We start from the raw sequence: 9,048 nt of genomic DNA on the forward strand, positions 1-9,048 counted from the left end.
TGACCAGCTGCGGTGCGCTGGGGCCGATTGTGACGCAGGCTTCAGGGGGATATCTGAAGTTTTTCTGGTTGTATGAATTGACAGACTTTTCCCTTACCCCTGCTCGCTTGTTTTCTCATGACATCATGCTGTCTAAAGTTAACAGCAACTCCATTAAGAAGATACTAATAAGAACCTAGAACTTCATAGTAACTTAATTAATTCGCTGAATTCCTCGACAAGTTTTTTTCCATTGGGCTGATGAGGTCTGTATAACTCCCTATTTAATTATCTTATTGCACATTTCTCTCTCTTGTCATTTAATTGTTATTCCACGAGTGAAACATTTAATTACGAGTCTGTCTTTGATTCTGTGCCAGTCAGAGCTTCACTGTCCGTATTCTAAACTCTATTTCGAAAGATAATGTTAGTCACAGTTGTCCTGTCCTTACAATTATCTCACAGCTCTCTCACTGGACCTTTCCAATTAAACTGATCCAATTGAGCAGGTGGTGATGTCATGTTAGAAGCTGCTGGTCCTGTAAGGGTCAGTCTTAGTTCAAATGTTAGATGCTCACTGTTACATTGTTATAGTATCACATCGTTAAATGGAACTACTTTGGTATGGAACTACTTTGGTTAGTGTATTTATATTGCTATGTGGCACACTGTGCACGGGCAGTGCACAGTGCAAGGTCGGACATCTTGTATCACTCTGCACCATGCGGCAGCTCAGCAACAAAGCAAGAATACAGCTCAGTAAAAGCAGTAACTAAAAATGAGCTAAAAGTGTCTATTATTTATAGTATAAGAACACAAGGAGACACAACATGGTGGCAGCGGTATAAGTGATTACAAATTGTGCGATACAAACTACGAATAAGACGAAAAGTGATTTTATGAGCTGATTGTGAGTGCCGGTGTCTGCGGTGATTGCGAGTGAATCGTATGGGAAACTAAAATGATGGCTGCCACTGCACTGACTGCAAATGCAACCCCTCATGAACTGGGAAGCCAACGATATAGTAGAAGCATTCCGCAAGTTTAAACAAAAATGTGAGCTTACATTCAAAAGCTTCCTGAAGGGTACTACCAACGAGGAAAAGGTTAGTTACATTCTGTTGTGGACAGGAGAAAAAGGTCTAGATTTGTATAATAGCTGGAGTTTGACTGAAGAGGAAAAGGAAAACCCTGCGACAATATTTGATCAATTCAGCAACCATCTAGGGCCTAAATCCAATCACCGTATACATAGATACAAATTCCAGAGTCTAAGACAGGAACCCGGTGAAACAGCTGACAATTTCCTGACAAGGCTGAGAAATGAAGCCAGCAAGTGTAAATTTAGGGAAATGGACGAAAGGCTTGTGGACCAGCTGATATGGGGGTCAGTGCATGTAGAGGTACAAAAAGCCCTGATAGGAAAAGAAAAGCTCGGAATAACAGAGGCTATAGATACTGCGAGAGCTCATGAAGCCATGAAGCAGCAAATGAAAACGCTGATTTCTCAAACGGCTGACATGCAGACAGCTTCTGAGACAGACAACAGAGTGGATGCAGTGAGAGAAAAGTACAACACACAAAGACATGCACATGACAACGGGGGAAACATGTGCAGAAATTGTGGAAGACCACACGATTACACAGACAAGAGGAAATGTCCAGCATATGGAACAAGCTGCAATGCATGTGGCAAACTAAACCACTGGGAAAAGAGGTGTAGAATGAAGAAAGAAGGAACATACATCAAAAACAAAGGCGGACAGCAGAACCAGAGAAAGAAACACAATATCCATGCCATGGATGAGCAGGATGATGATGATGATCACGACAATGCACTAAACACCGAAACCATAAAGATACAGCTTCACGAGATGTCCAGAGCGGAAAATACTCTGAGGAGAGAATTGCACACCATCATCCAAATTGAAAAAAGGTCAAAGGTTGGCCCACAACCATCAACTTAAAGTTGAAGCTGGACACAGGGGCTCAGAGCAACATTCTCCCATTGAGACTGTACCAGCAGATCTTTCCCAAAAACCTGAGAGAAGATGGCTACCCGAAAAATGGTTGTTTAAAGGCAAGTAATGCCACGCTGACAGCATACGGGGGGAGTGAGATTAAACAACTCGGAATAACCTTTATCAAAGGGACACATAAAAGAAAGAACATCAACTGCATGTTCTATGTCACCGACACTGAGGGGCCAGCGATCCTGGGATTAAACAGCTGCGAGAAGTTGAGATTGATCTCAGTGCATCACGAGCTGACAGAAACGTCACTGAAGATAAACAGCAACACCCCACTGGAGAACTGCCCACAAATCAAGAGTAAAAAAGACTTGATAGACATGTATCTGGAATGTTTCGATGATACAGTGGGATGTTTCGGAGATTTCCAATACCACATCACCATCGATCCAGAGGAAAAGCCCGTTATCCATGCTCCACGAAAAGTACCCATCGAGCTGAAGACAAAGCTTGAATGAGAGCTAAAGGAGATGGAAGAAAAGGGAGTGATCGTAAAGGCCACTGAACCCACAGACTGGGTAAACTCAATTCTGGTATGAGAAAAGCCAAACGGGCATCTCAGAATATGTTTGGACCCCAAAGATCTAAACTAGGCGATAAAGAGGGACCAATACTCCACCCCAACGCTAGAGGAGATTACGCCATCAATGGCAGGAGCCAAGGTTTTCTCAAAACTAGATACCAGAAATGGATATTGGAACGTGAAGTTGGATGAGGAATCAACAACACTGACAACATTCAACACACCATTTGGGCGTTACAAATTCCTGAGGCTACCATTCGGGTTAAAGGTCAGTCAAGATATCTTTCAACAGAAAGTAGACGAGACATACAGAGGCTGTGAAGGAGCAATAGGAATAGCTGATGATATTCAGATCTATGGAGCAAATGAAACAGACCATGATATGCACCTACATGAGGCCATGGAGCGTACCAGAAAGGCTGGCATCAAGTTAAATGCAGATAAGTGCATAGTTAAAGTCAAAGAATGCCAATTCTTCGGTATGATTTATACACCAGAGGGAGTCAAGCCAAGTCCAGAGAAGATTGCAGCAATTGCTGAAATGAAACCACCCAAAGATAAGAAAGAGCTGAGGAGTTACCTCGGCTTGGTCCAATACATGAATTCTTTCATCCCACACATGTCGGAACATACAACAAATCTCAGAGAGCTATTGAAAGAAGACGCCGAATACCAGTGGTCTGAATCACATGAAAGGAATTTCAAACTACTTAAAGAACTATTGTGCAAAGAAACAAGTCTGTCATATTATGACAGAAGAAAACCAGTCACTCTGCAAGTAGACGCTTCTACCAGAGGACTAGGGGCAGCTCTGGTGCAGGAAGGAAAGCTGATAGCTTTCGCATCAAAGGCCTTGACGTCAGCCGAGACAATATATGCCAACATAGAAAGAGAACTATTAGCAGTAGTGTACGGATGCGAGAAATTCCATACATACCTGTATGGCAGGCAATTTACAATAGAGAGTGACCATCATCCACTAGAACAGATCTATAAGAAGAATCTGTGCAAAGCACCTGCAAGACTGCAAAGACTACTTCTAAGGCTCCAATGCTATGACTTCACACTTAAATATAAGCCAGGAAAGGAAATGGTGCTAGCAGAGGCGTTGTCTCGATTGTCACCATATGAGAAACATGAGGTGGCGGGCCTAACAGTAAAAATTCACCACCTAGTGAGTGTTACCCCTACAAAGCTCAGTCAAATCAGCGATGAGACTAGCAAAGATGAGGAATTGCAACTGCTCACACAACAAGTAATACAGGGGTGGCCGGAGAGATACAAAGATGGGAGGGAAAGCAGCGAGTGAGGAGGACATAAAAAACCTGCAAAAGGACAGACAGGCTAAGTGAGTGGGCAGAGATTTGGCAGATGCAATATAATGTTGGAAAGTGTGAGGTTATGCACTTTGGCAGAAAAAATCAAAGAGCAAGTTATTATCTAAATGGAGAGAAACTGCAAAGTGCTACAGTACAAAGGGATCTGGGGGTCCTGGTGCATGAAACACAAAAAGTTAGTATGCAGGTGCAACAGGTGATCAGGAAGGCCAGTGGAATCTTGGCTTTTATTGCGATGGGGATGGAGTATAAAAACAGGGAAGTCTTGCTGCAGTTATACAGGGTATCGGTGAGGCCACACCTGGAATACTGCGTGCAGTTTTGGTTTCCATATTTAAGAAAAGATATACTTGCTCTCTAGGCGGTTCAGAGAAGGTTCACTCGGTTGATTCCGGAGATGAGGGGGTTGACGTATGAGGAAAGGTTGAGTAGGTTGGGACTCTACTCATTGGAGTTCAGAAGAATGAGAGGCGATCTTATCGAAACATATAAGATTATGAGGGGACTTGATCGGGTGGATGCGGTGAGGATGTTTCCACTGATGGGTGAGACTAGAACTAGGGGGCATAATCTAAGAATAAGGGGCTGCCCTTTCAAAACTGAGATGAGGAGAAACTTCTTCACTCAGAGGGTAGTAAATCTATGGAATTTGCTACCCCAGAGAGCTGCGGAAGCTGCAACATTAAATAAATTTAAAATGGAGATAGACATTTTCCTAGCAGATAAGGGAATTAGGGGTTACGGAAGTCACACCCCCATCCACATCAATGGGGCTGTGGTGGAAAGGGTGGACAGCTTTAAGTTCCTCGGAGTCCACATCACGGAAGACCTCTCCTGGTCCCTCAACACCTCCTCTCTGGTGAAGAAGGCCCAGCAGCGCCTATATTTCCTAAGGAGGCTGAAGGGATGTAATCTGTCACCCCTGATCCTCTCTAACTTTTACCGCTGCACTATAGAGAGCATCCTGACAAACTGTATCACAGTATGGTATGGCAGCTGTAGCTACTATGACCAAAAAGCCCTGCAGCGGGTAGTCAAAACTGCCCAACGCATTACCGGCACCCGGCTACCGACCATAGAGCACATATACCAGAAACGCTGTCTACGGAGGTCACGGTCCATCATCAAAGACCCTACCCACCCCAGCCACAGTCTGTTCACCCTCCTGCCACCTGGGAGACGCTACAGATGCATTCGCACCCGTACGACCAGATTTAGGAACAGCTTCTTTCCCAGGGCTGTCTTCCTACTGAACTCCACAAATAAACTCTAAAGCCTGCACATCTGCCAATGCACTTTATTATGGTTATATTTATGTTAATATACTACAAGCCAAATGTATGTTGAATGTTTAAATGTCTTAATCCAAATGTACACTCTCGGGAGCCGCAAGCCTACATTTCGTTGTACTGCACTTGTGCACTAACAATGACAATAAAAGTTGATTTGATTTTGATTTGATTTGAGGGCAGGGAAGTGGACGTGAGTCTAGATTCGGATCAGCCATGATCCTATTGAATGGCGGAGCAGGCCCGAGGGGCCGTATGGCCTACTCCTGCTCCCACTTCTTATGTTCTTATGTTATGTAGGTACAGGCGACAATCCATCAATACTGGACGATTAAAGACGACATTGCAGTAGAAGACGGTATTCTCCTTGCTGGATCGAGGATCATCGTGCCAAAGACGATGCAGACACAACTTCTCCATCTCATACATGAAGGCCACATGGGAATGGAAAAATGGAAGCGGAGAGCCAGATCAGCTGTATACTGGATAGGCATGTACAAAAATATCGAACAGATGTTCTCTGCATGTGGTATATGCCAGAAATGCACAACAGAAAGAGGAGATGATACCTAGTGAAATACCATCAAGACCATGGCACACTGTTGGGGCAGATCTCTTCATGTGCAATCAAGAATGGTATCTCATAGTGGCAGATTACTATTCCAAGTTTCCTTTTGTGAGAAGGGTGAAAGACTTGAGAGCCACAACTACCACCAGGATTGCAAAGAGCTTGTTTGCTGAACAAGGAATCCCCGAAAAGATAATCTGTGACAATGGAACCCAGTTCACATCGAGTGAATTCAGAGCTCTGGCAGAAAAGTATGGGTTCAAAATAGTAACCTCATCCCCACGTTTCCCCAAGGGGACACGGGTTCATCGAAAGACAGATGCAGACTGTCAAGAGAACTCGCATCAAAAGCAGTGAGATGGGGGAAGACCAAGATCTTGCCCTCCTATCACTCAGATCAACACCACTGAAAGCAGACATGAAATCACCTGCGGAATTGCTGAATGGGAGGAAGTTTAAGACTACACTACCAGCAAAAATATATCCTCCCCAGGACCAGGAGGACTTCAGACAAAAGCGGGCAGAAGCACAAATCGTAGGAAGCAAACATTACGATAAACATACAAAGACGCTACCAGAATTGCTGAATGGACAATCAATGGACAAACCTGGAATCCAGCCAAGGTCATTGGAAAAGCTGATACTCCAAGATCCTACTTCGTAGAGACTGAACCTGGTAACCAATACCGACGGAACAGACTCCACATCAGACCTTCACTTGAACTGGATAAGCAGCAGACAACATCAGCAACATTGACAACACCAGCTACCACAAGCAGTACAACACCAGAAACGAGTGCTACAAATCAAACAACCATAAGCATGCACACTCCAACTCCAAAGGCGACAGCAACAACAACAACGAGAGTGGAACACACCAAAACACCGCAGAGAGGAATGGTCACCACCAAATCCACAAGATAGAGGGACAACATCCAACCACCTGAGCGATATCGCGAATAAAAAAAAACTCACAATTCTTTGTAGTTGATAATAATAGTTTAGATATATTTGTTAATTTAAATTGTTCAATTTCATGTTTTAGTTTTTTGAGAAAGGGGGATGTTACATTGTTATAGTATCACATCGTTAAATGAAACTACTTTGGTATGGAACTACTTTGGTTAGTGTATTTATATTGCTATGTGGCACACTGTGCATGGGCAGTGCACAGTGCAAGGTCGGACATCTTGTATCACTCCGCACCATGCAGCAGCTCAGCAACAAAGCAAGAATACAGCTAAGTAAAAGCAGTAACTAAAAATGAGCTAAAAGTGTCTGTATTATTTATAGTATAAGAACACAAGGAGACACAACACTCACTGAGGGGGAACTTCAGAGAAAAGGAAAAAAAGTTGAAGATAATGTGATATGTTTGGATTTCAGCACAGGGAGGAGGGAGAGTGTGTGGGATGGGGATTTACAACTTTGGGGGAACAAGAGAGGAAAGAATGTTCCATACACACTTGAACTCAAAGTCTCAGAATAAGGGGTTGACCATTTAGGATTGAGAAGAGGAGAAATTTCTTCACTCAGAGGGTGGTGAATCTTTGGAATTCCCTCCCCCAAAGGGCTGTGGCTGCTCAGTCGTTGAGTATATTCAAGACAGGGATCGATAGATTTTAGCATCATAAGGGAATCAAGGGATATGGGTTAGTTCAGGAAAGTGGAGATGAGGTAGAAGATCAGCCATGATCTTATTGAATGGTGGAGCAGGCTTGAAGGACCGAATGGCCGACTCCTGCTCCTATTTCTTATGTTCTTAATTATCTATTTTGAATTTCTATCTTGTGCTTACAATGATGACTTCTGTAAACTCCTTTAACAGGGTGTTAGAAGGGGAGGATTTACAGATGGGAAACTCAAACTAAACATCACGTCAAGATCTGACAGAGTCACTCGATTCACCAGGACCTGAATATCATCGGATTTTGAATATGGAAGGAAAAAGCACCAATCACAGCAGGCAGAAACCATACACGTGCTCGGTGTGTGGACGAGGCTTCAACCAATCATCGGGCCTGTCAAGACACAAATGCAGTCACTCCAGGGAGAAACTGTGTAAATGTGGGGACTGTGGGAAGGGATTCGGTTCCCCATCCCAGCTGGAAACTCATCGGTGCTGTCACACTGGGGAGAGGCCATTCACCTGCTCCGTGTGTGGGAAGGGATTCACTCAGTCCACTAACCTAGTGGAACACCGGTGAGTTCACACCAGGGAGAGGCCGTTCACCTGCCCCTGTGTGGCAAAGGATTCACTCAGTCCGCTAACCTGGTGGAACACCGGTGGGCTCACAAGGAAGAGAAACCAGTTAAATGTCCCGTGTGTGGCAAGGGATTCACCCAGTCCAGTAACCTGGTGGAAGACCGGTGGGTTCACAAGGGGGAGAAACCAGTTAAATGTCCTGTGTGTGGGAAGAGATTCACTCAGTCCTCCTGCTTGATGGTGCATCAGCGAGTTCACACTGGGGAGAGGCCGTTCACCTGCTCCATGTGTGGGAAGGGATTCACTCTGTCATCCACTCTGCTGAAACACCAGCAAGATCACATGTGATTTCCAGTGTTGGGCTCTGCTGTTATTGCTGCTGTTAATCACATCCAGGACTGAACCATGTTCATTCTGACATTTGGGGTTTGTTTCTGCTGATGCTAATAACCCCTATAACTGGGCTGGAGTTTAATATTCTGGTTATATGTCAAATAAATCAGCTTTGTTTTCAACACATTGTAGATTTCTCGTCTCCACTGACTGCAAAGTCCCCGTGCGGGTTTATCTTGAGGTGTGTAAGAAATATATCCCAGCCGCTCTCTTCCATGGTTCAGAGCTCCTAGGCACGGAACAGAAGGCTCCTTTACAACTGTGTTTAGAGTCAGGAAGAACAACGGTGAATGCTGGAAGCGTGCTGTCAAATCAGAGATTGGTGTAAAACTGCGATCTGTTCTTGACTGAAAGTGAAACAGGTTTAAGTTTCCAGTCTAAAAATGACTGTGGTAATTATTCCATGAAGATTTAACATGTTTATGTCAAATAAATCAGCTTTGTGTCAAACACACACTGTGTCAAATATTTAATTTCTCCAAGATAAGAGGAGATTAATTGATGTCCTGTTACCAACTGCTCCATTTTTGGGCCTTTTCACCTTTCTAACCAGATTATTTCAGTTCTCATACCTTCGGTTATTCTCATGGACAAGTCCCAGCTCCCCATATCTCCAGAGTCCCCCTCCCAGCCTTGGTATCCAGGGAAGGTATCGGTAACACGCCCAGGATTACTAAACACAAAACCCAGTCTGTTAATCACTTTCAGCTACTGGACTTAGTG

General features: G+C 44.1%; 1 pseudogene across 1 annotated transcript; it reads left to right on the plus strand.

Moving 5' to 3' along the window:
* The first annotated feature begins 7 nt into the window (after nucleotides 1-7).
* LOC147118472 (uncharacterized) lies at nucleotides 8-8,773 on the plus strand (annotated as a pseudogene). The gene is made up of 2 exons (XR_015077912.1): nucleotides 8-245; nucleotides 7,555-8,773. The product of XR_015077912.1 is annotated as an uncharacterized LOC147118472 (transcript).
* The last annotated feature ends 275 nt before the right edge of the window (nucleotides 8,774-9,048 follow it).

The sequence above is a fragment of the Somniosus microcephalus genome, chromosome 4 (assembly GCF_052327205.1).
Source record: "Somniosus microcephalus isolate GS21.2 chromosome 4, FLI_Smic_1.0, whole genome shotgun sequence".
Taxonomy (NCBI): Eukaryota; Metazoa; Chordata; class Chondrichthyes; order Squaliformes; family Somniosidae; genus Somniosus; species Somniosus microcephalus.